Raw genomic sequence first — 6,520 nt, forward strand, 5'->3', positions numbered from 1 at the left:
TATATCTTTACAGTGTAGCCTGTGGTTTTTCGTTTACAGAGTAGTGTAGTCTACTTTGTATGTTATTCATGTTAATTCTTTGTTTATACATACTGTCTGTATATTCTGCGTAGCGTCTGCCTGTATATTCTGCGTAGCATCTGTCTGTATATTCTGCGTAGTGTCTGTCTGTATATGCTGCGTAGTGTCTGTCTATATATTCTGTGTAGCGTCTTTGTGTATATTCTGCATAGCGTCTGTCTGTATATTCTGCGTAGCATCTGTCTGTATATTCTGCATAGCGTCTGTCTGTATATTCTGCGTAGTGTCTGTCTGGTTATTCTGCGTAGCGTCTGTCTGTATATTCTGCGAGGCGTCTGTCTGTATATTCTGCGTAGCGTCTGTCTGGTTATTCTGCGTAGCGTCTGTCTGTATATTCTGCGAGGCGTCTGTCTGTATATTCTGCGTAGCGTCTGTCTGTATATTCTGCGTAGCGTCTGTCTGTATATTCTGCGTAGCGTCTGTCTGGTTATTCTGCGTAGCGTCTGTCTGTATATTCTGTGTAGCGTCTGTCTGTATATTCTGCGTAGCGTCTGTCTGTATATTCTGCGTAGCGTCTTTCTGTATATTCTGCGTAGCGTCTGACGGTATATTCCGTTTTTTTGTGTACATTCAGTTTTTCTTACGTTTATTGTGGCAGCTCCATTTCACCAGGTCAAATTCCTGGTACAGGCAAATGTACTTGGTGAACAAAGGTGATTCTGTTTCTCACACACAAAATAGGCCTACATGAAGCAATACCTGTGTATTTGCACCATAGTGTTTGCAACATAGTCATCACCAATCAAAATACTACCTATTGACCAATATGTATGTGCAATTCAGGCATAAATGGTACTGGTGTAAAAGGTACTGGTAAAACTGGACCCTAAATCAGCACTCTTACTCTGAAAGGCTTGATACATATGGCCCCAGAGTGCACACAACGGTTATATTTCCTCAAAATCACTTTCATCATCTTCAGAGGAGCTCATACAACATTCAGAGATTATGAGTCAGACGGGGATAATTAGATTTAAAAGCATCGCTAGTGGGGTATCTGTTAAGCGGAGCGACAGGGGAGCCTAAGAGCAGACTCAGATGATGAATGAACCAAAATATTTATTGTTGGAAAAGAGCCCCTTAATCCCAGATTTGGGACCACACAGCCACTGTCACTGATTCCTTCCAAACCACTCATTGTTAAATTTGCGATTTCCAACTTGTTGTGTAATGTTCATGGCCGATGAGCACCGATAAATTTGATCTATAATTTCTCTTCATTATTTCTCTTCATATGACAAGGATTAAAAAGGATTTGCCAGTAGATTGTCGACTTCATTCATGATGATGACTGCTAGCTAAGATTTTGAAATGATCAGTCCAATCAAAGATACTGCACATATACCGTGATTTGATGTAATTTTATCTGTGGGTAATGACCTTGAACCTTCTTGGATGGGCACTTCTAATGTAACTCTATGGCAGTGCCCAAGGGGCTTGAATTTTCAAGTTCTAACCTTAGACTGGCGGTGACGTAGTGTCCCCCATGAGTGACAGAAGACTGAGCCAATCACGGCGCAACACTCCGTATTTTCTGCTGGCTTGCCCCACCACCACAGAAAGCACTGAGCTAGACTGAAACACCTGCATTTTGGAGCTGCCTTACTCAAGAAATAAAAAAAGAGACAATGTTGGTATGCGGCTTTATTAACTCAATGATATATATATATATTTTACATTGTTTGCAAACTGATATGTGACATGTATTAATGCCAAAATAACATGCAAAACAGGTGAGCCACCCAAAATATATATATTGTTTTGCTAAAAATGTGGGGCTCAAAACAGGTGCAGCCCTGAATACTGTTTGATAGTAAAGTTTCTGATATAAATAGTTAGTCTCTCACCTGGATGGCTTTGAGGCATTCAAAAGAGCCGTCCCTCTTTACGCATGAAAACTGGCTGCAAGGTCCACGCATTTCTACAACTCTTGCTCCGACATTACGCACCATTTCACATTTCCCTCAGCTGGGGCAGCATGCACCGAGGTAAAGACAGATTCAGGTTGGACATTCGATGGATATTTGCATGTAGATTTCCTTATGTCCACCAACCGCAGTTAGGGACTGTCAACATAGTGACAAATAAAACATTTCAAATTTCAATAGCTCTGTTACCATTGCTCTGTAACCAACTTTCAAAGCTGGTTCTAGCTAACCCGATGGCAGAGACGCATATTGCACACACTTTTTTTTGTCAATTTACATCTCATACTATTTTTTAATTCAATAGCGCCTTGTTCATGTGACCCACACACCTTAAACAAGGTTCATAATGTACACTCAGTGGGCCTACACATTGCAGACCCTTTTGTTTGTCCATTTGGATCTCATGAGATTTTACGAGAATATTAAAAAGTTTCACATTTCAATATCTCCTTGGTCATATGACCTACAACCCTCAAACTACTTTCAAAATATCCATTGAGTATCCTTATATGTAATACAACCTTTTATTTGTCCATTTTCATCACGCGATTTTACATTAATTGTCAATGTTTTTCAATGTTTTTTACTTCAACTTCATGTGACCTAAAACCCTCAAACTGCTTTCAGAACATCCACTTACTAGCTTATATATTGCACACCCTTTTGTTCATCAATTGTCATCTCAGGTGATTTTACATGAATTGTTCTGTTTTTCTATGTTTCTCATTTCAATAGCTCCTTGGTCATGTGACCTACTGACCTCAAACAAGGTTCAGAATGTACATTCAGTGGGCCTACACACTGCACACCCTTTATTTTATACATTTTAATCTCACACGATTTTACATTCATTTGCCTGCTCTGCCCCCCTGAAGGACAGGATCACTCACACACCTATTCAGTTGGGCCTTTTCCCTGGGGCCTTCCTGACCTCCAGGCAGGTCCCCATTGACCTGGTGACCTCTAACTCTAGGCCTACCTTCCCTGCCGGCCTGCCTGCCACCCTCTCCCTGGGCCTGAAAGTGTATAGCTTACTACCCGGAACTATAGACCTCCAGGCCTCCTCACCTACTCTCCCTACCCAGTCAAACACCCCTCTCACTAGGAATCACCCATCTCCGTGTCCCGGCCGGGGCTCAGCCATCTCCATAACCTTGCAAACCGGTGCACACACACTTATGCACCCCTCCCCGGACACTAAGACGTCGAAATATTCCCACAGTCAGGAACCCGAAACAGGCTCTGTGCACCTGGTGACCAGCCCGCTTTTTTCCGCTCAGAGACTAAGTCCCCACTCCAACCTCCACAGCCTGAGTGCTGCCCCAAGTCCGGACGCCCCTGCTTGGACTCTGAGTGCCCACCGCCTTGGGGGAGGCCTTCTCGTGCACCTGGTGACACTTTGACTTCCACAGCGAGTCCCACCTTGACTCACAGTCCCACCAGAGGACAGGCTCGGGCGGATGGGCGACCACCACCAAGCCTCCTACCTATCCAGAACCCCATGTCAATGTCTTTCGCCTTCTACCAGCCTGCCTTGGCTCTCTCACACTCTGTGTCTGGCCTCTGGCCCGTGGCCCTTCTGCGTGCACCTGGTAAGCCGTAAGTAAAGAAGAAGAAGGATGGTGGAGGAAGACGCCTTCCGTCTCAGACAAAAGCTTGGATCGAAGGCTGACTTTCAATAGATGGCAGCGAGTGAACTGCTTTGCTACGTATGAAACCCTGACCCGGAATCAGGTCGTCTACGAGTGATTTAGCACCAGGTTCCCCACAAACATGAAGTGCGCATCAGGAGAGGGGCGGCAACTCATCCGGACGCACCCCAACCACGTCACGAACGGCTCTACTTACCTGCCAAAAGAGGCAGGCTATCCCGGGCCAACCAAAGATCCGTGGCGCTATGGTATTGTTACCTTTAGGGGGGATTCTGACAGAGGCATTCAGTCATAATCCCACAGATGGTAGCTTCGCACCATTGGCTCCTCAGCCAAGCACATACACCAAATGTGCTTGGGTGATTTGAGTGCGACCCCGAAAGGTGGGTATGCTCCTTTGAATTTCATCAAGTTGACATTCAGTGATCCATGCCCAGTGGGAACCTAGGCTTCTTCCGTCCATTTTATGGGTCCACAGCAAATCAATGGGCATGAATGGTACTACCCACATCAGATGTAGGCCTTCCTCCCAGGACAAACTGGAGAAACCTCTCCCCACTTTGTAGGGCATGAGCCAGATCCATGCAATGGCCTATCACTGCGGGGCCAAAGGGTTTAGTCTCTGCCTCGAGTCTAGTGAGCGTAGAGGAGACTTCCCCACCTACAATGTGTGGTGTCCCGCACTCAGGCAAGCCTGAGGCCTGGTAGTGTCAGCTAATGGTAAGGCACATGTCATCTCCACTACATGCTCCAAGGAGCGTGGAGAAGAGCTCCCACATAGAATGTGTAGAGTCCCGCACCCTGGCGGACCTGAGACCTAAGCACATTCCATCTCCATTTAGTGCTCCACTGTTAGTGGGTCCAGCCGAAGCCAGCATTCAATTCAAACCTTTGCAGTTTAGAGTTAGCTAAGTATACAGGGGACGCGTGTTTAAACGTTTCACCACAGCCACTCTGCGATCAGACTGACGCCAGTACTACACTTTCATCAGCCGTCTTCCAGGACTTAACTCCCCCCTCCCAGCCAAAGCCAGGGATGCATTCGAGACATCATTCTCTGATTGGCTTCCTGTCAAGGTCAGGATTTGTTTACAAGAGCCCCGCAGCAAATCATTGAGTCTGGTGGAACCGCCCTCACATTTTCATGCTTGACTGAATGCTCCATATTCCAGGACCGACTGCCGCCTTCCGTTGACGATCAACAGCCGTTACCATATGCAGGACTCTCTTTGCGTACAGACTAGTACCGAGGTAACTCCCGTTTGGTTTCAAGGGCCAGCGAGAGCTCACCGGATGCCGCCGGAACCGCAACGCTTTCCAGGGCTTGGGCCCCTCTCTCGGTGTGAACCCATTCCAGGGCACCCTGCCCTTCACAAAGAAAGAGAACTCTCCCAGGGGCTCCCGTCAGCTTCACGTTACCGCACTGGACTCCTCGCGGCGCCCGTCTCCGCCAGTCCGTGGACATTCTGAAAGTAGTTTGAGGTCAGTAGGTCACATGACCAAGGAGCTATTGAAATAAGAAATTAAAAATTCATGCAAAATCACCTGAGATGAAAAGGGACAAATAAAAGGGTGTGCAATATAAAAGGGTAGTCAGTGGACATTCTGAACCTTGTTTGAGGTCATTAGGTCACATGACCAAGGAGCTCCCACTCCTCTTTCTATTCTGGTTAGAGCCAGTTTGCGCTGTTCTGTGAAGGGAGTAGTACACAGCGTTGTACAAGATCTTCAGTTTCTTGGCATTTTCTCACATGGAATAGCCTTCATTTCTCAGAACAAGAATAGACTGATGAGTTTCAGAAGAAAGTTCTTTGTTTTTTGCCATTTTGAGCCTGTAATCAAACCCACAAATGCTGTTGCTCCAGATACTCAACTAGTCTAAAGAAGGCCAGTTTTATTGCTTATTTAATCAGGACAACAGTTTTCAGCTGTGCTAACATAATTGCAAAAGGGTTTTCTAATGATCAATTAGCCTTTTAAAATGATCAACTTGGATTAGCTAACACAACATGCCATTGGAACACAGGAGTGATGGTTGCTGATAATGGGCCTCTATACCATTAGCACAGTCAGCGTAGTCAGCTCAGCTTTCCCCATTGAGACCGTGTCTGTGCCTCGATCTAGGTTGGGCAAAATTAAAAATGGCGGTGTTCGCTTTAGTAATCTCACTAGTATAAAGACCTCCTCCATTCCTGCCATTATTGAAAGAGATTGTGATACTTCACATCTCAAAATTGGGTTACTTAATGTTAGATCCCTCACTTCCAAGGCAGTTATAGTCAATGAACTAATCACTGATCAAAATCTTGATGTGATTGGCCTGACTGAAACATGGCTTAAGCCTGATGAATTTACTGTGTTAAATGAGGCCTCACCCCCTGGTTACACTAGTGACCATACCCCCCGTGCATCTGGCAAAGGCGGAGGTGTTGCTAACATCTACGATAGCAAATTTCAATTTACAAAAAAAAAAACAATGACGTTTTCGTCTTTTGAGCTTCTAGTCATGAAATCTATGCAGCATACACACTCACTTTTTATAGCTACTGTTTACAGGCCTCCTGGGCCATATGCAGTGTTCCTCACTGAGTTCCCTGAATTCCTATCGGATCTTGTAGTCATAGCAGATAATATTCTAATTTTTGGTGACTTTAACATTCACATGGAAAAGTCCACAGACCCACTCCAAAAGGCTTTCGGAGCCATCATCGACTCAGTGGGTTTTGTCCAACATGTCTCTGGACCTACTCACTGCCACAGTCATACTCTGGACCTAGTTTTTTCCCATGGAATAAATGTTGTGGATCTTAATGTTTTTCCTCATAATCCTGGATTATCGGACCACCATTTTATTGCGTT

The sequence above is a fragment of the Salmo trutta genome, chromosome 31, assembly GCF_901001165.1.
Source record: "Salmo trutta chromosome 31, fSalTru1.1, whole genome shotgun sequence".
In the NCBI taxonomy this organism is placed as follows: domain Eukaryota; kingdom Metazoa; phylum Chordata; class Actinopteri; order Salmoniformes; family Salmonidae; genus Salmo; species Salmo trutta.